This window comes from Rattus rattus, chromosome 1 (assembly GCF_011064425.1).
Source record: "Rattus rattus isolate New Zealand chromosome 1, Rrattus_CSIRO_v1, whole genome shotgun sequence".
Classification (NCBI taxonomy): domain Eukaryota; kingdom Metazoa; phylum Chordata; class Mammalia; order Rodentia; family Muridae; genus Rattus; species Rattus rattus.
Window position 1 is genome coordinate 34,411,648 of NC_046154.1, and position 26,304 is coordinate 34,437,951.

The 26,304-nt window shown below is 47.8% G+C and overlaps 1 long non-coding RNA gene across 1 annotated transcript in view; it reads left to right on the top strand.

Annotated features, from left to right (window-relative positions):
- LOC116896954 overlaps positions 1-25,328 on the top strand; it is a 44,239-nt gene extending 18,911 nt beyond the window's left edge. Inside the window, exon 2 of the long non-coding RNA XR_004387384.1 lies at positions 24,705-25,328. This is a non-coding gene — a long non-coding RNA (uncharacterized LOC116896954). The remainder of the gene's footprint in view (positions 1-24,704) is intronic.
- Positions 25,329-26,304: the final 976 nt, after the last annotated feature.

The following is a 26,304-nucleotide window of genomic DNA, read 5'->3' on the forward strand; positions in this document are numbered from 1 at the left end:
AAAAAAAAAAAAAAAAGTGATGAACGATGTCAAGATGGACAAATGCCTGGTGCAAAGAGCTGAATGCACAGAAACTTGGTAAGTGGCCACATCCACCGCTTCAAAAGCTTCATAAAGGTGAGGACTGAGCGCAGTATTAGGACAACAGCAGTGGGGGCTCCTGGGAGGACTGAGCATATCATTACAGCACTAATTATGTTTAATAACAGTTATTCCACCCATCTCCTCAGCACATTTTCAGGCATACTGTCTATGTGTAGCCCTGGCTGGCCCCGAACTTGCTATAGAGACCGAGCCAGCCTTGAACTCGAGATGCACCTGCCTCTGCCTGCCAAGTGCCAGGGTTAAAGGTGTCAAAGCCCATACCCTGCTGCTTCCTTCTCTTAAGCTCTCACCTATAATGAACGCAGGACTTCATGCTTTGATAGCAAGCGCTCCTACCCATTGAGCCATCTCCCCAGGGCATGTCTCTCAGAGTACAACCTCTGAAGAAACACTTGCAGTCTCCTTTTAACCATCAAACGTTTACAAAGCAATTGGACTTTCCCCAGAAATCTCACAAGAGGTTGAAGCCTGGATCCAACGAGAAGAGGGACTTGTCCTGGGGAAAGGGATTTCTCACCATGCCGACCTCTTGTCTGACTGCCTTCAAAGAGACTGCAGCCAAGCCAGCGATGGGTCAGTGATGAATCAGCCCATTGCTCTCCCTGAACTGCTTAGATATGCATGATTCTGGCCGTTACTTACACCTAAACCTCAGGTCAGGACCTGGAAGGTCACTGCATCTCTTTGTCCTACTTCCCAACACAGACAGCCATATTGAGTAAATCTTTTTCTAGTTTTCACTAAAAAGTCCGTCTTTAATTTGCTTTCAAGATTTGTTACTAGGCCTAGTTTGTTGGAGTGCTAGGGCCCAGGCACTGTCCTGACAGCCAAAAACATAAAACACACATCAAGAATAAACAGACCGGGGGCCTGAAGAGATGGCTCAGTGGTTAAGAGCACTGACTGCTCTTCCAGAGGTCCTGAGTTTAATTCCCAGCAACCACATGGTGGCTCACAACCATCTGTAATAGGATCTGATGCCCTCTTCTGGCCTGCAGGTGCATACATGCAGACAGAAAGCTGTATGACGTATACATAATAAATAAATGTTTAAAAAAAAGAATAAACAGGCGGGTTGGGGATTTTGCTCAGTGGTAAAGCGCAAGGCCCTGGGTTCCGTCCTCAGCTCCGAAAAAAAAAAAAAAAAAAAAAAAAAAAACAGACGAGGGTTGGAGAGGTGGCCAATGAAGAACCCTGGCTGCTCTTCTGGAGGACACAGGTTTGATTCCTGTAGCCCATGTGGTGACTCTCAGCCATCTGTAACTGGTTTCCACAGACACTGCAGGCATTTGGTACATATACATACATATAAGCAAAGCACCCATACACATAAAGATAACAATGGGAAAAAATCTCTCCCAATGGTTATTCCCTGGCATTTTTAATTGTCCTTTCCGGAACAATCCACCCCTTGACCATGAGCTCTGAGGTCCTCTGTGAGCAGCTGCCCTGTCACATTGTAGGAAGATGGAGCTGCCTATGGCAGTGCCGCTCATTCCTACCCAAGTGCTTACGGGCGATATCCTCGGGATTTTGTACCAGCAGAGTTTGTAAAGTACTCTATCAATTTATCTTAAGAGTCCCAACCGGGATCTTCTTCCGCTTGGGTAACCCTGAACACAGCCGGCTGCAGCGTCTCAGCTTGGCTGGTGTTGGCGTCCTCCACGCATAGTAGTCACCAGAGCGCTAAAGTCGGAGCCCTAAAGGCTTCGAAGAAGCTACTCAGACCAGATTCATTAGCCGGCACCTTAAGACCTTTGTTGGCTAAACTACACAACTGGGAATTATCCATCTGCTCTGCCCAGTCCTGCATGTGTCCCACCTGTCCCCATCCTTTCTAGGCCCCACCCTCACTCCCCATCCCCCACCCCACAACCTAGTCTTTCACCGTTGGAGCTCGGCTCGCTTAAGCTCCTTCCTGGCTACTGCGGCGGTTACTGGAGGTGCTCCCTCGGTTTCCGGGCCGGAAGACAGGGGCCCGCGACTGGCTGAAAGGAGTGAGAAAAGCTAGACCTGGCCAAATTGTGAGCCAGAGAAAAGGCAACAACATATCAATAACCTTGTGTCTAAGGACTAAATGTAGACCGATTCTTTAGAATAAATCAAAATGATGGATCTGAGGGGACAGAAGGAGCCTTTGTTGAGAGGGATTCTTTCCTAGGAAACAGCTCCTAAAATGTCCACCAGTGACTCAAATGCAACTTGTAAGGTAGAGTGGGCGAGTTTCCTCTCAATAGTACCTATGGGACTGCAAACAACAGTTCATCCTCCAGAACCCTGAGGCTGCAACTTTTTTAAAAAAGATTCTATTTGCTTATTTTATGTATGTGAGTACACTTGTCGCTGTCTTCAGACACACCAGAAGAGGGCATCAGATCCCATTAGAGATGGTTGTGAGCCACCATGTGATTGAATTGAACGCAGGACCTCTGGGAGAGCAGTCAGGGCTCTTAACCACTGAGCTATCTCTCCAGCCCTGAGGCTGCAACTTTCAAAATAATCTCGTGGAAAGGACGAAGGCAGATGGAACATCCGAGGGACCCAGTGCTGACACCAAGGACTACAGAGGCAGGTTCTGAGTCGGGCATTCCTCCCCGGAAAAGGAAGGACCTCCGGGAGCTCCTGGAAGAAACTTGAGATGCAGTTTTGAAAAGAATATCTTTCCCATCCAAAGAATCTTTGGTTCTGGGACCAACAATTAGGAGAAAGGGTAGGCTCTACAGCTCCACGATACAACATCAAAAAGATCAGCTTTAAAAATAAAGGACCTGCAGAGTGGGATGTTCAATGGCCAAAGCATGGAAGCCACTGTTTCAGGGCCTTCCAAAACCCTGTTTAATGATGTCCTGCAACAGTGGGACTGACGGTCAGAGGCCTGAGCACTGAAGGAGCCAACATACAATAGCTCTAAGGAGAAAGTGGAGTCTAGCGCTGGGGCAAAGCCTGCACCACAGGACTTGGAAAAGTCTTGCACTCCAGGGTTCCCATCAAACTGGGGAACCAGAAGCCTTCCAACACACAGGGGAAATGTTAGGCGAGGATCCAGTTTTAGTAGAAAGTAGGAGTGTTGTTCTCTTTTCTGACCAAGTGTGGATGCCACAGGCAAGTAGCTTCAGTTGTGATCTTTCTACCGGGCACTCACAGCCCTGACCAAGTGCTGACTGGATGGCGTGGCTCTCCTCATGCTCAGGAAGGACAGATGGACACTGCTTCTCCCACACCCACTGCTTTAGTACTTTGACATCAGAGTATTGGCCAAATGGATTCTCAACGTTGTCAAAAACAAATTTCACTGGGAAATCCACACCATTATTTTCATAAAATTGAATGGCACCAGCTTGCAAAGAAACAGGTATCATTAAAGCAAGGATGTCCGTCCATCCTTGGCCACCTGACACTTGGTCTCTGGGGGGGGGGTTGGGAATTGGGAGGTTGGGGGATGAGGCAGCAGCTCAGAGCTACCTGGGAACAAGTTTCATGATTCCTTGCCTTACAGGGTAAGTCTACCTCTTCCTCAGATGCTGGTGCGACCTTCACCATCTCCTCCATGAACTTGGCATATTCTCATCTCTCTGGTCCCAAGCCAGCCTCACCACATGCACAGAGCTTGGGAAGTTCGTGCCGACTCTCATTTCGTCGTCTTGCTGGAATCACTCACTTGGCATCTGTGGGGCACTCTTTCGTTCAAGCCTAGCTGACCAGCAGTACCCTCCCACTCTGTCAGCATTATGGGCCTGCCCCAGACCGGGATCTCACCCATGCTGCCCCAGAGACTTCTCCTTTACTAACACGCTTCTTGCAACTTTCTCCTTGTGGTAGCCATGAACTAATAAATAGCTCTTTGTGGTGCTATTTAGCCAAGATCTCCAAAACCCAGGACTTCTCTTCAGCCGACTTGGGTTATTCTCTCCCATGGCCTTGGGCCGAGCTCCCTGACCCTTTTTTTCAACCACTGGGGCTGCACCTCCCCTGCTGGGCTAATAGGTAAACTTCTACCTTGTGTGTGACAGCCATAGTACTTCCTACCACCAGCTCTGCAGTGTTTCTTTTATGGTCACCACAGTTGGGTGATCTAAATATTACTTGTGGCCCTCGAGGTTGTACTATGTCACTACGTCCCCTGAGCCGTCTCTCTACACCACCTCCTGGCTCTTTCCTTAGTCCCATTTGTTTTTATTTTTGCCTGGGTTTTGTAGCAAGGACGTGGTCGGGACTAATGCAACTATCTCTTGTTCCTGTATTTACGTGGTATTGTGAATTCGGGTGGTTCTCTATTTTTCTTGTTTGCTTTGCTAAGCAAGGTCATGATCCTTAAATTTAAGGTCGTCTTAGTTGTCATTGTCACTACCACAGTCTTTCTTTGGGTGGCAGGGGTGTGGGACCATACATGGTGGCTTTGAGGAGCCACTCTGCAGAATCTCTGGTGACAAATGGGAGCAGGCATGGACCTGGCACTCAGAGCCTGCAAGTGTGGAACGCGTCCTGCTTTCCCCCACTTCTGCTAATACAGATTAGTGAGTGAGCCCTGCCTCGCTGACCTGTAGATCACCCAGACACCTGCTGTTGGCTGGAGCAGCATGAGCAGCCGTTGACCCCGTTGGGAAGCAAATGATCCTGCAGTGGCTATCCCAGAGGCTTGCCCACCCCATCCCCATCTTCTGCGTGGCAGGTGTAGGAGCCCAGTGCTTGAAAACTCATTTCCTCCTCTTGCTCTCCTGAGGACCAGGGCTTTCCCCTCTCAAGGCCTCTCCTGTGCTCTCCCGAGTTCTCAGGAGCTCAGCAGTTCTCCTCCCCAACTGTTATGCTCCTAACATACCAGTCATTATCAAAGTTTCCCCAGCCTCTGGCATCCACACTGCACCATTGCCCCGGCCTGGGAGCTAATGACCTCCCTGCACAGCCCAGGCTCTAGCCACCCTGCCTGTCTGTAATGCAGTGGCCGTGACTGGGAAGATGGCCATGACTGGGTCTTTGGCACCTGTGTGTGCCTCTTGACAGGCAGTCGCCATGAACAACAGCTGCATGTGGAAGGCACGGGCAAAGGTAGATGAGAGGAAGCTGTGGCAAGTAGAGGCTAGATAGGAGAGGGAGTCTTCTGGGGAGCTGGAGGATGGATGGGCTGAGCCTGACTGAACACAGCTGCCAGGACCCAGGCAGCTCTCTCTAATAACTCCAGTAACCGTTGTCAAGACCCTGGAGAAAATACACAATCTGAGCGGCAGTCATTGGCAGCAAGCTGACTCTGCCTAAAGGACAAAAGGTTGAACTGTCCCAAACAGCTTCTAGAATTGCTTTATTCCAGGGAGGTTTTTCTTTTTGCAGCCCCCTGCTTTTTATCCGGCACCATCTGCTCTAGTAGGTGAAGCGGTACAAAACTAGCACTTAGGCTTCACTTTGGATTTTTTTTTAGAAAGCTTGACCCTTACCATGTCTTCCCCCAAGCACCATCAGTCAGGTTTGGCTTTCCTTTAGGTTCAGGCTCTTTTGAGCACTTCGGTTCTTTTAAAGCCACTTTTGTGACTGGCTTTGTCTTTCCTGGTTCTCCTGAGCTATTTGTTTTATGGAGTTATGTTTGGACTGGCGTGTAATGGGCCTCAGATGGAGAAGGCTTTGGTGGGTCTGCTCAGAGTATTGTTCTCCAAGTCTTTATGTTGGGTCATGGGCCCCTGTGCAAGCCACCAGTCACTCAAACCCCACAGACTTAAAAGACTCAGGCCATGTTCCCTTCAGCTCTCTCTGGCCTGAGTGTTAAGAAGCCATGCTGTGCTGAGCCCCTAAGTCACAGTCCTACCTTGTACCTGGTTCTTCCACACTTAAGGAAGCTATCCCAGACTAAACAGTCAGGTAGGCCAACCCAGACTGAGTCACACGGGGTGGAACTCACCAGCACCCATTCTCTTTGTTCGGAGGGTTTTCAGAGCTTTCCTCTGCAGCCCCACCATCATTCTGTCCATGGTAACTCGGATTCTAAGCCATGTTTTAGTAGTGCTCCTCTCAAGTTTTAAACAGCAGCTTCCCCTTCCCTTTAAGGACCGCCTGATATACCATACTGCTTCTTTGTGATGGAGACCCCTTCTCCTGATAAAGCTCATTCCTGAAGGGTAATTTTATGGCCACCCCTTTCCCAAAGCAACCCATTGCGCGCACACACACACACACACACACACCCTTAACTCATTTGAAATAGATAAGCAGGAGTTGCAAGGGCATTCTGTTGCAGTGATGTAAACATGAAAAATATTAAGACTATTCTCTTGGTACTCCCGAGGGAGAATTCTAGCTGACCAGCCTTCGGTTAACTCATGATCCTTTCTTTCTTTCTCTCTTTTTTTTTTTTTTTTTAAGATTTATTTATTTATTTTGTATATGAGTTCACTGTTGCTGTCTTCAGACACACCAGAAGAGGGCATCAGATCCCATTACAGATGGTTGTGAGCCACCATGTGGTTGCTGGGATTTGAACTCAGGACCTCTGGAAGAGCAGTCGGTGCTCTTAACCGCTGAGCCGTCTCTCTAGCCCCTCATGATCCTTTCTAAAGCGACATGAGGCAGAAACAATCCTCCCTGAAGTTCTTAAAATAACTACTGAACCCAGCTCACTTGACTTTTGAATTTTTCTTGGTCTGTGCACCAAAATTCTCCTTCTCGGTGTGCCTGTTTAAAAGGTCTGTGTGTGTAAGTGTGCGTACGCAGAAACGGGGCTCTGAGAGACATTGTTGAACTGTTAGCAAACCGGAGCGGCCATCTCTGTATTTTTCTCTCTGAAAAAGCGGTAAGCTAAGATGGGTGATTTTAGAGTGTTTGTCTCTGATATAAAAATGAAGACAGTTTTATAGGACTTTACTTCAAGCATGCCTATCTAAAATGTCAACTAACCCAAGTATTGTTTTTGAGCAGTCCCCTTGTGAGTGGACTGATTCTGGCTGTCAAGTGTTAATCCTAGAAACTAAGGCTGAGAACACAAATCCTGTGGGACTGACAGGGTCACCTATAATATAAAAGTACTTAAACTGTTAAAGATATTTAGCAAAGAGTCAGAAACTCTACAAAACAAACCTTTTTTCCTAAGCTTACTTAAGCTAGGAGATGTTGAAATATAAATTTCCAAGTTGAACTGTAGGGGGGCCTTTATGCAAGGATCCCTTTGCATGGTTTCCCAACTTTGGCCCACATGAAATAAACATACATTTTGTCAGTGTTGAAATGGGATAATGTCCTATTCAGATAATTGCTAGTAATGTCATTTGTATTAACTGTAAAATATTTGGGTAACCAGTCAGTGGTAATGGTTGCACATGCCTTTAGTCCCAACACGAAGAGGCAGAGGCAGAGGAGGAGGGGATGGGGAGGGGGAGGGGCGGGGCAGGGGCAGAGGCAGAGGCAGAGGGGCAGAAGGGCAGAGGCGCAGAGGGGCAGAGAGGGCGCAGAGGCGCAGAGAGGCGCAGAGGCGCAGAGGGGCAGAGGGGCAGAGGGGCAGAGAGGCAGAGGGAGAGAGAGAGGGGGAGAGAGGCAGAGAGGGGCAGAGAGAGGGAGAGGGGAGCAGAGAGACAGAGGGGCAGAGGGGCAGAGAGGGAGAGAATTCGAGACAAAGAGGCCGAGAGACAGATGCAGAGAGGCAGAGGCAGAGAGGCAGAGGCAGAGGCAGATGCAGACACAGACACAGAGGCAGACGCAGACCCAAACGCAGACGCAGACACAGAGTCAGAGCAGAGGCAGAGGCAGACACAGAGTCAAAGCAGAGGCAGAGCAGAGGCAGAGGCAGAGGCAGAGGCAGAGGCAGAGGCAGAGGCAGAGGCAGAGGCAGAGGCAGAGGCAGAGGCAGAGAGGCAGACCTCTATGAGTTTAAGGTCAGCCTGGTTTGTACAGCAAGTTCCAGGACAGCCAAGCCTACACAGAGAAACTGTCTCAAAAAGAAAAAGAACAAAAATTGAGTGTTTCTGGGTTGCTAGTCTCCTTGTTAAAAGAATTATAAAACAGACTCAGAAAAAATTAAGGGTCATTTTGTTATAGTTTGAGAGAAAAATGACGTGGTAGGCAAGCTGCTGGGAGTCTTGGCACCTGCCAGAAAGGAGAGGAAAAGGGCATGCCTTTTGAATCAGGTTCTAGTCATGGAGTCAGGAGAAGTGATGGAACTGTAGGGATTCCGTATGGGGCGGGAGGTACCCTTCACAGAGAGCAAGAATGCTGAGTCAGCAGACATGTTTAGGATTTCGGCTGCTATCCAAAGAAGGGATCAAGTGGGTGTGGTACCAAACATTAGACATTGTGAGTTATCAGAGAAAGAGGAAAAGGGCTGGAGAAATGACTCGGCAAGTAAGCACACTGTCTGGCCCAGGGAGGTGGCACACGCTTTTAGAGGCAGGTGGCTCTCTTGAGTTCAAAGCCAGTCTGCTCTGTGTTCAGTGAATTCCAGGACAGCTAGAGCTATGTAGAGAGACTCTGTCTCAAAAGGGCCAAAGGGTGTGTGTGTGTGTGTGTGTGTGTGTGTGTGTGTGTGTGTGTAGCACTGGCTGTTGTAGAGGACCCAGTTTTGACTCCCAGGACCCATGTGGCAGCCCACAACTGTTCTAACTCCAGTTCCAGGGGATCCAATGCCCTCTACTGGTCTCTATGGGCAAGAAGCATGCACATTGTGCAGAGATACACAAACACGCAAACATCCACACACATCACACATCCATACACAACTTAAAGGAGATGGGGTAGCAAGGGGAAACTGCTAAGATCTATAAACAGAGAAGACAGTGGGTGATGTTATCCAATTAGAGGCAAATTAGAATGTGGCATCCCATTTGGGGCCAGATTGCTGAGCTATGGTATTTTCAGTCTCTCTGTCCTGGAGCTCTGTAGACCAGACTTGAGTTTACAGCGATCCTCCTGCCTCTGCCTTCCCCAGGCTGAGATTAAGGGCATACTCCACCACACAATTCATTTCCCTGTTTGCTGCCAAGCAAATTGGAGATAGGGTCCGTCCTCAGTAGCCTCCACATCTGCTAATGGCTGTCTCCTGGTCTAACTGCCTAAAATTTGGTATATGTCATAATGATTGTGTATATGTTGTAAATGTTACCTGCCGAAACCTGGAGAGCAGCGTTAGCTTTAGGGTCCTTGATCATTATACTCACAGTTTATAAACAGAAAACGTTCCTATGGCAGACGTCATGAAATGCTATGTACACTGACATGTGGCATGCTATTAAAGCTTTCGTTCCTTGACTCTAGACCATTCTGTCTTCCATGTAGGAAACTGTGTATGTCCTCTCGGGGTTCAGTATTCCTAAACATTAATATAAAATAGATGGGAATCCATACTAAAAGCAAATACCATTTTCATTTGTTGAGACAGGGTCTCAGAATGGAGTCCAGAGTTGCCCTTGAGCTCACAGACATCTATCTGCCTCTTTCTGCCTCCAGATGCTGGGATTAAAGTGTGCACCATCACACCTGTCATGGGAATACTAATATTTCTTAAAGGACAAAAAGTATTTCTAAAAGTTAGGTTCACATTTTCTATCCTCCATCCTCTGTTTTGATTTAACATCTGTGGCTTGATTTAAACTCAGTTGTTCTAGCTGGGAAGTGGTGATGCACACCTGTAATCCCAGAACTTGAGAGGCGTGGCAGGTGGATCTCTATAAGTTTAAGGCCAGCCAGGTCGACAGAGCAAGTTCCAGGACAGCCAGGGCCACAAAGAGAAACCCAGTCAAAAAAAAATGTTTTTCCTTGTCCCTTTTAAAGTGGGTCGTGAGTAGACCTAGAAACAGCTTGTGACCTCCTGTATCTGCTTATATTCTAATGCTGATTTGGGTGCCCCAAAACTGCACGAGAGGGGTCTGCATTTAGCTTCTGGGAACCTGCGCCTAGTTAATTCTGATTGGTAAATAAAGATGCCAGCAGCCAATGGCTGGGGAGAAGGGAGAGAAGGGTTTTAGGTTTCCTGGGCTTGGGACCTTGAGGACGACGACAGGAAGGGAAGAGCCTTCGTGACTGAAAAGAGCAGGAGTGGACATAGAAGAATGGCCATGGAAGAAGAGTGTGCACGAGGGAGAGAACCATGCAAAGGGACCAAGAGAACTTGACCCAGAGGGCTGCTCAGCTGGGTCAAGAGCAGCCAAGATGGAACGCAGACACAGTAAGCAGTTATGGATATGGGTAGAAAGTGGATTCTAACAGCATGGAGGGTGCTACTGGGCTGTTTAAGGCATATTAAATATAAAAGCTGTGTGTGTGTCTTTCACCGGGAAACATAGACCACTGAGGTGGATAAGTAACCCCGCACCAGGATTTATTAAAAATATTCATACTTCAGTTCCTGCTTCCCTTTGCCACAATTTTTTTTTTAAATAATGCATCCTGGAATCTAGAAATGGCAGTTTGCATGATAAGACAGGCAAAGGCTTCCTTACAAATCGAGTGTGTCAGGCTCTCCACGAGTGCAATGTTTTCTTCTCTGGAAGTTTCCCAGAACTGGATTTGAACACCACCAGAACCACAAAGAAGACATGAGTTAGCTCCCCACAGGAAGGAAAGGTCATGAAATGACCTTTATGTCTGCATGTATGTGTGTGCACCAAGTGCATGCCTGGTTCCAATGAGGATGTCAGATCCCCTGGAACTGGAACTATGAACACTTGTGAGCTACCATGTAGGTGCCCGGAATCAACCCCAAGTCTTCTTCTTCTCTTTTTTTTTTTTTTTTTTTTTTTCGGAGCTGCGGACCAACCCAGGGCCTTGCGCTTCTTAGGCAAGTGCTCTACCACTGAGCTAAATCCCCAACCCCAACCCCAAGTCTTCTATAAGAACAAATACTCTTAACCACTGAGCCATCTCTCCAGCCCCAAGTATATTGACAAGTCTTAATTCTCTCACCCTGCCTCTTCTGGGATCATTTGCTCCTCCAGCTCCTTAGTGTGGATACCTACCTCAAGCAGGACTAAGGAGATGTCTTCACTGGAGATATTACTTGTGGTTTATCTTGTGGATTTTCTAGAACAGTTGCTCTGATATGACCTCCCAGCTCCTTCTAATAAGACTTCTCCCTTATTCCATAATTATTTAAAATCAGGGCAATAACTTCATAGTTGACTCCTCAACCAGGAAAAAGGGGATAGCTCAACTGATCCCTAAACTAACTGGGTCCGTCCTTTTGAGACCTGCTGGGTCTGTCCTTCTGAGACCTGCTGGGTCCGTCCTTCTGAGACCTGCTGGTGAATATGGGTTTGTGCTCAGCCTGACAGCTACCATTGTCTATTGCAGAAGGCTTGGCAGATAGAGAAATTCCTCCCAGTTTCTGCCATGGGCCTCGAGGTCAGTGCTCCAGAGGGTATTCTCAACTGCCAGCCTTTTCCACTATCCCCAACCAGCAGGAAGCAGTTGGATGGGGCATCACTCCCATCCTGTAGGAATTCTTTTGAGAGAGGAGTGTTAGACAGGAGTTAGCTAGACAAAGGGAGTAAGACTCCTGTCATACTGTGAGTATGGCCATTCTTTCCTTTCATTCATTTCCTTTTTCTTCCTTCATGTATGTATGTATGTATGTATGTATGTGTGTATGTGTATATATGTATGTATGTATGTATGTGTATGTGTGTATGTATGTGTGTATGTATGTGTGTGTAAGTATGTATGTGTGTATGTATGTATGTATGTGTGTGTATGTATGTATGTGTATGTGTATGTGTGTATGTATGTGTATGTGTGTATGTATATGTGTATGTGTGTGTATGTATGTATGTGTAAGTATGTATGTGTGTGTAAGTATGTATGTGTGTGTATGTATGTGTGTATGTGTATTTATGTATGTATGTGTGTGTAAGTATGTGTGTATGTATGTGTGTGTGTAAGTATGTGTGTATGTATGTGTGTGTGTAAGTATGTGTGTAAGTATGTGTGTGTATGTATGTGTGTGTATGTGTGTGTATGTATGTGTGTATGTGTGTGTATGTATGTGTGTGTATGTATTCCTAATGGTCACCTCTCTGACTGTACCCAGGGAGCTATCTTCATATATAGGCTATCTTCAGGACGTGCTCAAAAGTGACCAACCTCAGGCCAAGCAAAGGTGGCATAAACCTCTAATCCCAGCACTTGGGAGGCAGAGGCAGATCTGCAGGATCTCTGAGTTCTCGGTCAGCCCAGTCTCCTGGCTGATCGAGGGAGCCAGGAACCAGGCTCTTCCCCTAGTGACTGTGAAAATGCAGAAAGCCAAGAATTACCCAACCAGAGGCTGGGCCTGCGGCTTAGTGGGAGGGGTATAGGTGTGCGTGGGTCCCATCCCCTGAACCACAGAGAAAGTGGCCAAGGTGGCTTACCTCAGGGTCTCAGCTCTTACTAGGTGGAGACAGGAGGGTCAGGGGTCAGGATAACCCACAGCTACATAGACACACAACCTGTTCAAGGCCAGGCTAAGCTACATAGAGCCTTATCATGGAAAAAGAATTAACAGAAGAATCAAAAGAAAAACATTTTTTAAAAGAATTAACAGAAAAATAATTATCCTTTAAACACTAAGGAATTGACACTAGGGCAAAACTGTTAAATACTAACACTCAAAATGATTTATTAAAAATTCTGAAAATTATTTTGATTACATCTGATTTTAAATTTTTGACTACAAATTTCAGGACTGGGATATAAGCAGATTTCATAAAAAGCCCTCTAGTCAAGTACTAGGTCCATACAGAAAACTGAGCCACCACGTCCGGGTTTTGCTATGGAATCAGTGTGTCCAATCTATTACCCCTAAAACACAAAACAAAACAATTATGTTAGCATAAAAATAACTGGTAGGGAGGGGCTAGAAAGACTCTCAGTGGCTAAAAGCACTGGTTGTCCTGCCACGGGACCTGTATTGAATTCCCATCATCCACAGGGCACACACAACATGTAGTTTATAACTACAGTTGCAGGAAATCCAAAGAATTCTTCTAGCCCCCTTGGGCCCCAGGCATCATATACATAGTACAAAAATACACATAGGCAAAACCATGTATATGCCTCTGTGTTGTGTGTGTGTGTGTGCGCGCGCATGTGACCTATATCCACGTAATACTAAAATAGCCCATCAATGATTGCACACAGAACTGTGCTTGTGGGGTCCAGCCCACCTACCAAACTAAGCCACAGACAATAAGCCAAGCAGGGTCAACCCCAGTCCCACCCCAAAGGTAAGCAGCTCCTAAGAGATTCCATAGAGCAAATTGAGGATGGCCTGGCAGTGCAAGACACGAAGGAGTTGACTTGCTTGTTGTTTAAAAGAAGCACGCTATGGCCATGCCATGTAATTTAAAATTTCCTTCTGGAACAAGCACCGTCCACACCCCGTCCTCCCTATGCTCCTCACTGTGAGCGGCTGCCCTGCTCCTGCCTCAGCTCCTCATCCTCCCACCACATGAGCTGCCTCCTCCTTCACAGCTGTTGGAGGCCTGGCTTCAAGTGACCAATGGTATAGGTGGATGGAACTGACCCACAGTCACCTCTGCCTAAGGCACACTTCTTGCCCAACTGCATGTGGATGGTGGTTATGGCCTTTTACCTGGCTGGGTTTCATAAATGCTCCATCACTTCAAGGAAGCTCATCAGCTTGGGGTGACTCAGGACACTGCCCACTGCGGTGGCTCCATGTGTCCATCCACTTCATGCCCCTGGGTGGCACCAAGGCACTGACCTCCTCCAATACCAGCCTCGGCAGCCAGAACCCTTGGTCTGGAATCTCCCCAGCACCACACTGTCTGTCCAAAGTCCTAAGGCCTCAGAATTGCCACGCAGGCCTGACGCTCTAGTCTGTTCACGGGGACTCCATGAACAGTTTAAAACAAGTGAGAATTTTCCCTCTTTGGCGCCCTGCTCTACCCAGGCTGTGCAGCAACCTTTGCTGCCGGATTCACCACAGTCCACAACCTGGAATCTGAGTCCAGAAGGAACGAGAAAAGCAAGAACAGGTGCCAGCTTTGTTGAGAGCCGAAGATCTGGAACAAAACAATCGCTCTCATCGGGGCCTAAGAACGAAACTCGACCCAGTCCTTCACAGTACATCCGGAAGATCCACGGGGCCAGTTTGTTGTAGAGATGGAGGGTCAAAGATCATGATTCCTACAAGGGCATCCTCCACAGGAACGGGGTCTTAAAATGTTGGCAAAGGTCTCAAGGTCCAACTTCTGAGTGGGCATTCTTTCCCTCAAAGGATTTCTACACTGGACCAAAGGATTTCCCCAAGACCTGAAGGCTACAACTTCTAAAAGGGTCTGCTAGGCAAGCCTCAGAAATGGGGCAACGTCAAGGGATCTGGAGCTGGGCTGGTACCAGTAACAGGACTCAAGGGCAGCAGCTAAGGGACACCCCCCACACACACACACGCACAAGAACCTCCTGGAGTAACTTTGAGGAGAGAGATACACCCTAAAAAGGATGTTCTAGCTTGGGAACCTATGGTTACAGACAAGGGTGCCCAGCAGGCAGCTGACAAACTTTCAGAGTTTTTTGAGGGAACTTCAGGAATGGGGTGTTCTCTAGGGAATCACCTGAGGCCAATGGTTACAGGCCAGGATCAGGGAAGACTCACCAGTGTGATGTCCCAGGAAATCCCTAGAGGGATGATAGACATAGTCTCAGGGGGGCCAGCCAGAAGAGGAGAGCTATAGGGAGGGTGCCCTGTCAGGGTTGTCTGGGGGGCCTTTGGATTTGAGCAGGCTATTGCCCTGGCCAGAAACCACAGCCCCGGGGCCTTAATGGAGACCTTTAATGTTCTCAAGGCAGAAAAACAAGGTCTTAATAAGTTGATCTGGCAGATAAACAGGGTTTTAATCAGTTGCTCCGCCTGTGGGAATTTGATCTGTAGAACTCGATCTGCCCATGGGAAAGCTCCGCTTCCTCCGGACACTGCTGAATTCTGAATTCTTTTGAGGGGATTGTTCACGCTTGGCCAGTGTGACTGGAGCACCCCAGACTGTGGGATCCCACCACTTCGTTCTCGCCTTTCTCTTCTCTGTTTTTGACTGTTCCTTTGTGACCTTTATGATGTGGCCGTCCTGAGCCAGTTGCTGGAGATTCTGTTTGTGTGCTCTGGGGCCTGACTTCGGATGATGATGGTGGTTTTTGGGGGACGGCTCCAAGGCCTGGGTTTTTTTCTTGTTCAGCAGACTCGTTCTTCTCACAGGGACTGGGCTCAGCTCCCACAGTTTTTTCTGAAGGAGTGACTTTTCTTTTGAAAACTGGGACTGGGCCTCCCTTTCCTTGGACTTAGCTCTCTTCTTGGCTTTCTCCTTCTTTGGTGTCTGTGTTTCTTCCTCCTGGCTTCCCTCCAAACTATGCATGTGGGTTTCCTGCACTGGTGGCCTTGATTTCAGGAGGATCTTTTTTCCCTCCAGGACATGCCCTTCAAGACTGCCTTCAGGTTTGGGGCAGTGTGACACCATGTGTAGGCCTTTCCTTGGTGATGCAATGCTATATTTCATGACTACGTCCTTCCACAGGTCCTTATGGAGCTGAACTTGAGGACTTTGAGGTTTGTCCCCTTGATCATTTGCCTGATTAAGGAATGCTGTTGTTCTGTCTTTTCCCTGGGTCCCTAATGGTGCTGTTGCCTCATGAGTTTTCTCTGTCCATGCCTCCTTTGGATTTGTAAGGCAACCTCTTCTGGTCTCTAACTCCAGACATTTAGCAAGGTCGCTTTGTAATATCTCTCTGGGGGATAATGAAGAAAAGCCCTCAGTGACAGGGGTCCTGCAGCCACCAGCAGAGACTGCCCGCAGTAGGTGATGCTCTCCTTCCTTTGGTTTCTGGAGAAGGGGAAGCGACTCTGCCGGGCTTGCGCGCAGAGTGCCCAAATTTCTACACGTGGATCGGGAGGTCTGGCTGGTTTTGACTTTCTGAGCATTGAAATATGGCCTCGTGGTTTCCCCAAATGCATGGCTGCCCTGTCTCCTGGTGCTGTCAGTACGATTCAATCTTCTGTGTGAGACAAGCTCTTGCCAATTCATTTTTCCCTCTCACGCTCCTGGAGACTAGGGCCTTGTCTCTCCCTGACTGATCCCACACCGTGATGGGAGAGCTCTTCAGTATTTAGTTTTCTTCTCTCTGGCATGATCAAGATAAATACTCTTTGAAGTTCACTGGCCTCTGCTGTCAATGGGTTTGGAGAAAATGAACTCTCTGGTACCCTTAGCTACCCTGCCTGTCTATGATGTAGTGGGCGGGGCTAAGAGAAAGATGGCTATGACCTGGGCTGACCTGCATATAGAGGGAAGCCTTGGGCCCTGTGTCTGTTGGTGTTAAGATGTCAGCTTCTAGGGAAAACATCAGCATATGGAGAGGGCACAGGCATTGTATGGACAGGTGGGAAGTGAGCTGTGGAAGGCTGATCGCTAGGCACAAAGGAGGGAGTTGATGGGGAGTCACAGAGTGGTTGGCCTGGCCTGTTGGGGGTTTTCAGCACACAGGCTTTGAGTCTAAGAAGGAAGATCAGATGACCCTGAGTGACAAGCCTGATAACCTGAGGCAGTTCTCAGAAACCCAGTGATAGGCCAAAACCAACACTTGAACATTTCCCTTTGACTCTGTGTGTGCTGTGACATTCTCATATTCACTCTCCCCTGTAGTATTAATATGGATAAACTACGTAACCCTAGTAACAAGTATGTGGAAGAGGCCTGGAGAAAAAGACACATTTTGGATGTCAGTCATTTCTGTCCCAACCCAAAGGGACAGGAAAAGCTTGAAGAACTCCCAGCCGCCGCTGGAACTACTTCCTTGGCAAGATGTTCTCAGAACTTCCCGCTTGGGTCAGGGCCATCTGCTTTCCCCACACTGGTGAAGCATGTGAAGTCTTGTTTTAGACTCAAGAACATTTCCCCACAGTAAACTTCTCTCTGATTGGCGCACCCGGGGCACTTCATTTACTCTGAGGCCTCCAGGCTCCTTTGGAGCTGTTTTGGTGGTGGCCGTTGGCCAGCCTTGTCTCTGAGGATGGATGCTCTGAGGCATTCTGGTTTGCAGAGCTGTTTTGGAGCTGTCAGGCCATTCGAATGGGGGGCTATAAGCTATGTAGGTGTCTATTCTGTGACAGGAAAGGGTTCTCAGGCTCTCAGCTCACTCGTGGGGGTTAAAGCATAGAAACAGAGGAGCAAGGATGCCAAGCAGATTTCTGCTGTGATTGACGTAGCCGTCAAAAGATGGAGGCCTGGGCTGGAGAAGTGACTCAGTGGCTAAAATGCTCTCCCTGGAATGGTAGCTAGCAGAAGTGTTAACCTGAATCTGGTTTCCTCCTGAAATAGCTGAATCTGACATTCAAGTGTTAATTCAAGAAACAGACACTGGAAAAAACCAAGCCCTTCGCTGAGTTTCCAAGAGAGAAAACCTAGAACCTGCTGTTGAAAGTGTTAATACTATGCTTTGATCCAATTCTCAAAAACCCTGTGTAGTGTCAAAAATGTCCATTTCAAACTCAATTCCAGGACAGTGTGGCGATGAGGCAGGCCAGCACTGTCACATCAGGACTATGGTGGCGGTGTGGGAATGACTGGAGATCGGTCCCTTCATCAGAACAGTGAAGGACAGCAGTCTCCCCGTGGGAGCAGTCCCATGGTGCAGGTGACTAGAGAGTTTTATAGGAAGCAGGGGGGAACTTTGGGGATGGAAGATCCCATCTGCAAATCTAATCCCAGAAGTCTCAGAGTCCTGATCACACAGAAGGTCAGTAGACTGATCTCCTATCAGGAGCTCCCTGATCTTACCTGCCCAGGAGGTCATCTCAAGTCAGCTTTCTCGTCTGGAGTTTCTCAGCCCACCTGAGGTTTTTGCGTTAGTGGCCCTTTGAGTATTTGATTATTTCTAGCAGCTTGAGGCTTTAATGGCTAGGACTATAGACTTCATCCTTCTCTCTCAAACAAAAGAAGGGAGGAAGAAAAGGATCAGAGCCTAGTGACCGCTCAGCAATCCAGGAACTGACCAGTATCAAACCATGCTAGCTTCTCTAGACCAGGCAACTGATTTCTCTTAGCATCTTCTAGATAACTGGCAACTGTGTGCAATGGGCTGATTCAGCTTAGACCGGTTTCAAGCAGATGCACAGAAAGGCAAATTGTGTCCTCTGAGAGACTGGTTTCAGATATTCCCTTATCCATGATCCTATTTCTTCCCATGTGTAATTTTCATGCATATGGCAAGTTATACAACTTGATCTCTCCATCAAAGCAGGACCTACTGCACCGAGGCCCCTTTAACAACGGAACTTCTCTGGAGCCCTAGAGGAAGTTCACGAACAACAGAAACCACAACAGTCATCCAGGTCTTTCTGAGCACACCACTCACGGAGCCTGGGACATCTTTTTTCCCCCAAAATTATCCTCTCTCTCTCTCTCTTTCTCTCTCTCTCTCTCTCTCTCTCTCTCTGTTTGTGTACACATGAGTGTGTGCGTGTATGTGCGTGTGTACATGTACACATATGTGCAAGTACCCAAAGAGGCCACAAGAGGGCATCGGAGCCCCCGGAGCTGCAGTTACAGGCATTGAGAGCCACCAAGCATGGATGGGTATTGGGAACTAAACTCTGGTCCTCTGGAAGAACAGCAAGTGGTTCTAGATCGGAGCCACTTTTGCAGCTCTCCCGACAGCCCTTTCTAACCGGTGCCATCACTCTGCTCTGAATAAAGTGTTGTTACATTGTAATCTTTACGGGCTCCTTCCTTTCAATGCTCTGAAGAAGACAGGGAACCTGGGATCCACCCACCCAACCTAGACTTTGACAAGTGGTGCCACTGGGGAATGGGCGTGGGTAAACAAATTATCATGTGAGAAAATACATTTTCCCTATCTTTCTTACTACTAAAAAATCCCCTCAGTACTTTCTGATCAGTTTTCATTCTGGTGCCTATGGCTGACAGCTATCCAGCTAAGCCATTGGTTAGAGAGCTCTCAGGCTGCAGCCTCCTTGCCGTAGCAGAGGCTACACAGGAAAGACCAGTCAGGATGCCAGGACCAACTCCTTGGGAAAAGCAGGGGGCTGCAGCTGTACTATGTCCACTAACTGCTTCTACGACATAGACAAGATCAGGAAGCAACAGATGCCCCACCCCAGCCTACAGTCTAAATTATCCCTGCCTTCCTTTAAAATATATATCCTATTACATACACTTATGCATGTGTGTGGTCAGAGAAAAACTTCCAAGAATCAACTGGTGCGGGTCTATGAGCTCAGGGCCATCGCTTTACCTACTGAGCCATCAACCCAGTCCCTACCTTCTTTTAATATTGTTAATTAATTTATATTAATACTACTGTCTGGTCCTCTGGAGAGGACAAAACCATGAAGCCATGTGGGATTTTAATAAGCTCTCTTAAATTAAAAAAAAGAATTTCCAGAAGCGGTCCCACACATCTTTAATCCCAGCACTTAGGAGGCAGAAGCAGGCGGATCTCTGTGAGTTCAGGGCTATCCTGTTTCTACATAGTGAGTTCCAGGCCAGCCAGGGAGACTGTGGTAGTTTGAATAAGAACGCCCCCTCCCCCATATGCTTATATATTTGAATGCTTGGTCATCAGGGAGTAGCACTAATTGAGAGGGATTAGGTACAGCCTTGTCGGAGGAGGTGTGGCCTTGTTGCCTCGAGGAAGTGTGTTCACTGGGGGTGGGCTTGGAGGCGGTAGCCCTGGTCCTGGTGTCTCTTCACAGCAGTAGCACACTCTGTAAGACAGAGACCCTATCCCAAACAAACAAAACTACTGTCTACCATTGATTAGTAGATACAGCTAAAAGGCATTAAAACTCTCTTGGCTAAAATGCTTACAGGATAACCGTGCCATGGAACTGGGAGAATTAGGGCCTTCCTGGAATAAGGCAAACCCTAACATCCATTCAATCAATGCTTATACGACCAATGTACATTATTGATTCCTTCCTTCCTGAGGCTTAACCTCCTGTGGCCTGTTTAAGCATCTCATCACCAACTTAAGTGACATCATCTTTCCTTACTACGATAACGTCTCTAAAGTCAAGAGAGCAGAGAACCCTTTCTCTCTGTAATAAAACCACCTCTTCATTAGATCAAACTTATGTAACAGATCGTGGATTGCCCCACCCACTTTTCTACACAGAGTCTGCTGAAAACATTATTAAGTCATCTTTTGTTTTGATGGTAACAGCATAGTGACCACAGCTTTGTCACCTCATGGGTTTAGGGATCAAAAGGATAGAATACTTCTGACCCTAGGTAGAGACATAATGTGTTCCAAGGAATAAAATAGAACATATTATTGTCTCTTCCCTTGAGAGTTAACACAGGGCTACAGAGGTGGCTCGGAGGTTAAGAGCACTGCTGTCCTCCCAGAGGACCTGGGTTGGATTACCAGCACCATGTGGTGATTTCCAACCTGTAAGATGAGTCACAAACTAACTCCATTCCCAAGGATTCCAGTGCCCTCTTCTGGCCTTTCTGGGCTCTGCATGCACATGGTACATAGCATAGACATATTTACACTGTGATGCGCATATAAATACTGTTTTTAAAACTAACACGAATAAAAAACAACGTGGTGTTTGGAATGAAAATGTCCTTCCCCTACAGGCTCATATATTTGAATGCTTACTCCCCAGTTAGAAAGGATTAGGAGGGGGTTGGGGATTTAGCTCAGTGGTTAGAGCGCTTGTCTAGGAAGCGCAAGGCCCTGGGTTCAGGTCCCAGCTCCCAAAAAAAAAACCAAAAAAAAAAAAAAAAAAAAAGAAAGGATTAGGAGGTGTGATCTCAGAGGAGGTGTGGCCTTATTGGAGGAGGTATGTCACTGGGGGGTGGTGGTGGGGAGTGGGGGTGGGGGTGGGGAGGGGGGAGTGGGGGGTGGGAGTGGGGGGTGGGGGTGGGCTTAGAGGTTTCAAAAGCGCCAGGTCCAGTATTTATTTCTCTCTCCCTACTGCCTTTGGGTCAGGATGTTACTCAGCACCATTCCCAGGGCATGCCACCATGTTTCTGGCGTTGCTGACAATGCGCTAACTGTCTAAAACTGTATCCCAGCCCCCAGCTAAATGCCTTTTAAATAAGAGTTGCCTTAATCATGCTGTCTTTCTGCAACTACAGAGCACTGACTAGGACAGACAAAAACAAAAGAATCAACAGAGTGGGCACAATGGTGTGCACCTTAGTCACAGACAGAGGCAGGTAGATCTCTTGTGAGTTTGAATCTTCATAGGAAATTCCAGGCCAGCCAGGGATTTAGAGACTCTTTAAAATACCTTGAAATGGTAAGAAATGCCAACTAGGGGAGATTATTCCATGTATACCATCAAACAAAATGATTTATTAAAAAATATACCCTTAATCCCAGCACTCCAGAGGCAGAGGCAGTGAATCTCTGTGGGTTCAAGGCCAGTCTGACCTACATAAAGAGAACCTGTCTCAAAATAAATAAACTCGGAGCATGATTTTTGCATATATCTGTGATGATTAGCTTTATCCCAACTTGATACTATCTAGAATCACTGGGGAAGAGTCTCAATAAAGGATTATATAGACTGGATTGGCCTGTAAATTGCCTGGGGAAAATTGCCTTAATTGATGTGGTAAGACCAAGCCCACTGTGGGCAGCACAATTCCCTAAACAGAGGACTCTGAACTTTGTGTAAGAATGGAGAAAGCCCGCTGACCACAAGCAAGCCAGCAAGCAGGTAAGCATGCATGCATTTACTTCTTGCTGGTCTTGACTGTGGATATGTTGTAACTACCTGTTTAACGTTCCTGCACCTTGGCTTTTCTCCCACCGCAGGCTGATGGCTGAGTCTGTAAGCTGAAATAAACTCTCTCCTCTAAGTTGCTTTTTGGTGAAGGTATTTTATCACAACAACAGAAACGAAACTAGGACAATACCACTCCTAGTTTCAGGCACCAGGACCAAGCAGGTTCACCAAAACTATGGTAACCTGGTAACGAGTCCTTATAACAAAATTTACTACTCCACTACATCCAGGTTTTGCTATGGACTCAGAAGTCCACTCTGTTGTCCTTAAGACACAAAACAAGCTGGGCAGTGGTAGCACATGCCTTTAGTCCCAGCACTCGGGAGACCGAGGCAGGCAGATCTCTGAGTTCTGAGTTCGAGGCCAGCCTGGCCTACAGAGCGACTTCCAGAACAGCAAGGGCTGCACAGAGAAACCCTATCTTGGCTGGGGAGAGACTACCAAAGGTTAGCAGGGAAAGAGTCTTAGGAGTTGAACTACTTGGGCTGTTGAAAAGAACTGCACCGACCACCACTCTTAGGCGTTTAAATTTTCCCTAAAGCTGTGTGGTCTACATGCATTCCTCGGCCATGCAAGACCAATTGTGAATGCCCTGCCCTGTTTATCTGCCCCGAGGAGGCTGGAGCAGCCTGAAGCCACTCAGTCCTTTTCACTACTCTGAGACTCCCATTGTGGTGCTGCCTCTGTGGCCCCCAGAACATACCACCGCCCTGGGAATCTCCACACTGTGGCACCGGGTGGATACTACAGGCCTTCGTGTCCCATGTGCCTCTGGCCCAACTGCTGTGGACAGTGACCTCTGCCTTCTGCACTGCTCTGAGCATGGAAATTCTCAATCAGGTTCCCCCAAAAATATCCCAACTGGGAGCTAATTCAGCTTGGTGTGGGATACGAGCCTCGGCAGCAATCCCGTGTGGCCTTACACTGCTTGTATAGATGGGACCTCACATGCAAGCCTTCTCTATGCAAAGTAGACCACCGAACCTCAGACAGTGCACTTGGTCTGGGGACTCACAGGCATCGGTCACCGCACCAGTCCCAGAGTGGCCAAGCTTTTCTGAGTCTTGAATCTGCTAAGTAAGGTAGCCTGGGGATTCATCAGCAGGGCCTGCTCTGAGTCTCTTCAGAGCTAAAAGCCAGCCATTGCTGCAGAATCCACTGCAGGCCACAGTGGGAATCTGATAGAGGGTCTGGAAGGGATGAGAAAGGCAAGAACAAGTGTCAGCTACGTTGAGAGCCCAAGACCTGAAACAAAACAGTAGCTCTCATCAGGGCCTAAGAATCAAACTCATCCCAGTCCTTCACAATACATCAAAGCAATGACTCTGATGGAATCCAAGGGACTTCTGTCTTGTGAAGGCAGAGGGTCAAAAACTAAGTCCTAACAGGGCATCCTCCACAGAACAGGGTCTTAAAATGTTGGCAAAGGTTTCAAGGCCCAACTTCTGCGTGGGCATTCTTTCCCTCAAAGGATTTTCCCCCAGACTCTGGAGGTTACAGCTTTTGAAAAGGTCTGCTAAACAAGCCTCAGAGATGGGGCAGCTTCCAGGGATAGGGAACTGGGCTGTGGGTACCAGTGAGGGGACGTGTAAATGTCTCGTTCATCCCGAGCTTCATGAATACATGGCCTGTGCTGAGCCCAGAGCATTTCTATCTGACTCTCCCTAGACCTAGGCCTGGAGCTTCTAGTCTCCCTCCAATCTAATCTTTTGTAAGCCTAGACCTTGAAGGCTTCAGCTTTCAGCCTCAGTTGCTAAGCTAGGCCTAAATGTTTCAGCCTCTGAGGCTTAGACTCTTTTGCTCTTTCTGAACTCTGACTGGCTGGTTCAGTTCCAACTGTTCTGCCTCAAACTCCTCCCCAAGCTGACTGATTCAAATAAGTGTCTCTCGGCTTCTTCTCACTGAATTGTTCTGCTTGGAAAAACTGCCTGTGAACTCCCCACAAACTGAACAGAGATAAACTCAATTACATTCAACTGGACTGAACCAAACTCAACCTGACTGAACTCAGGTGAGCTCACCTCCTCTTCCTGCACTGTTCTATCTCCAACTCATTCTGTCAAATCTTTCTGGTTCCACACTTTGTCTACCCCTTACATGTCATTGCTTGTAATTAAAGGCCTGTCTGTATTCCAGCCGGATCACACACACCTAGGTTTTTGGATGTGATCTTGGCCAGAGTAGCCACGTTGCTGGATTAATATTGCCCTATAAGGACTCAAGGGCAGATGCTGAGGGATACTCCTGCGTGCTCAGAAGGACCTTCTAGGGTAACGTTGATGAAAGAGCTCCACCCTAAATAGGATGTTCTAGCCTGGGACCTATGGTTACAGGCAAGAGTGCCCAGCAGACACTTGAGGGCAAACTTTCAGGAAGACTTTCCCTTTGGGGGAACTTCAGGAATGAGGTGCTCTCTAGGGACCTCACCTGAGGCCAATGGCTACAGACAATGACCAAGATCAGGGAAGACTCACCAGTGTGATGTCCCAGGAAATCCCTAGAGGGATGATAGACATAGTCTCAGGAGGGCCAGCCAGAAGAAGAGAGCTATAGGGAGGGTGCCCTGTCAGGGTTGTCTGGGGGGCCTTTGGATTTGAGCAGGCTATTGCCCTGGCCAGAAATCACAGCCCCGGGGCCTTAGTGGAGACCTTTAATGTTCTTGAGGCAGAAAAACAGGGTTTTAATAACTTGATGTTCCTGTGGGAATTGTGTCTTTAGAAGTCGATCTGCCCATGGGAAAACTCAGCTTCCTCTGGTCAGTGTGGACTTCAGAACAGGTCTTTCGAGGAGAGTGTTCACGCTCAACAAGTTTGACTGGGTCACCCCACACTGTGGGATCCCACCACTCCATTCTCAGCTTTCTTCTCTCCATTTTCGACAGTTTTCCTGTGGTCTCCTTGTTGCTGTCATCCAGAACCAGTGGTTGAAGATTCTGTCTACATGCCCTGGGGCCTGACTTCGAATGATGGTCTTTGGATGACAGGCCCAACACCTGGGCCTTTTCCTTCTGCAGCAGACTCGATCCTTCCATAAACAATGGACTGAGGTTCCTCGGATTTTGCTCCAAGAATGACTTTTCAGGAAAGAACTGGATCCAGGCCTCCCCCGAGCTGGTTCTCTTGTTCCTCACCTTCTCCTGCTTCGAAGTCTGTGATTCTTCATGTCTCCTCTCTAGTCTATAAATTGGCAAAGTCACCTGCAGCAACTTCTTTTTCTTGGGCTTGATCTTTCTTCCCTTCGGGACATGTTCTTGAAGAAAATCAGGGTTTTGAGGAGCTTTTGGCCCCCTACTTGGTGACATGTTGCCGTCTCCTATGGTTGTGTCTTTCGACAAGTCTCCGTGGCTCTGTAGTGGAAGGCTTTGAAATTTTTCTTCTGGTATATTCACCCTGTAAGGGAAGTCCACTGCCCTTTCTTTTCCATGGGTCTCTATTGGGGGCCAAAGATTTTTCTTTGGCCATATGCTATTCGATGTATTTATAAAGGAATTTCCTTGGATCCCAGACTTCTGATGTTTGTCACAGTTGTTCTGCAATATCTCTAGGGTGATCAATGATGGGGTGGCTTTAGTGTCAGAGGCCCAACTCTCACCAGAAAAGCCCCGACGGAGAGGGTGATGTCCTGGTTCTTCCAGTTGCTGTAAAATGTCAATCAGCTCTGCCTGGCCAGAACCCACACCGGTCAACATCCCATTATGGCCTGACACAATCCTGAGGAGTTTGACAGATTTTGGAGCAAAATGAGCCCTAGTGACCTGCTTTGAGACTTGACTGTCCAAACTCTCTAGGCTTACAGTAACATATAGTCTTCTGTGTGAGCTAGAATCTTGCCAATTCATTTTTCACTCTTATACTCCTGGAGACTAGGGCCTTGTCCCTCCCTGACTGATCCCACACCGTGATGGGAGAGCTCTTCAGTATTTAGTTTTCTTCTCTCTGGCATGATCTGTCTACAAGATAAATACTCTTTGAAGTTCACTGGCCTCTGCTGTCAATGCTCCACTGTTGTCCTGGGTTTGGAGAAAATGAACTCTCTGGAGAGTCATAGCCTTAGCTACCCTGCCTGTCTATGATGTAGTGGGCGGGGCTAAGGGAAAGATGGCTGTGACCTGGGCTGACCTGCATATAGAGGAAAGCCTTGGGCCCTGTGTCTGTTGGTGTTAAGATGTCAGCTTCTGGGGTTGGGGATTTAGCGCAGGGGTAGAGCGCTTGCCTAGGAAGCGCAAGGCCCGGGGTTGGGTCCCCAGATCCGAAAAAAAAAAAAAAAAAAAAAAAAAAAAAAAAAAAAGATGTCCGCTTCTAGGGAAACCATCAGCATATGGAAGCGACACAGGTGTTGTCCGGGCAAGTGGGAAGTGGGCTGTGGAAGGCTGATCGGACAGGTGGGAAGTGGGCTGTGGAAGGCTGATCGGACAGGTGGGAAGTGGGCTGTGGAAGGCTGATCGGACAGGTGGGAACTGGGCTGTGGAAGGCTGATCGGAC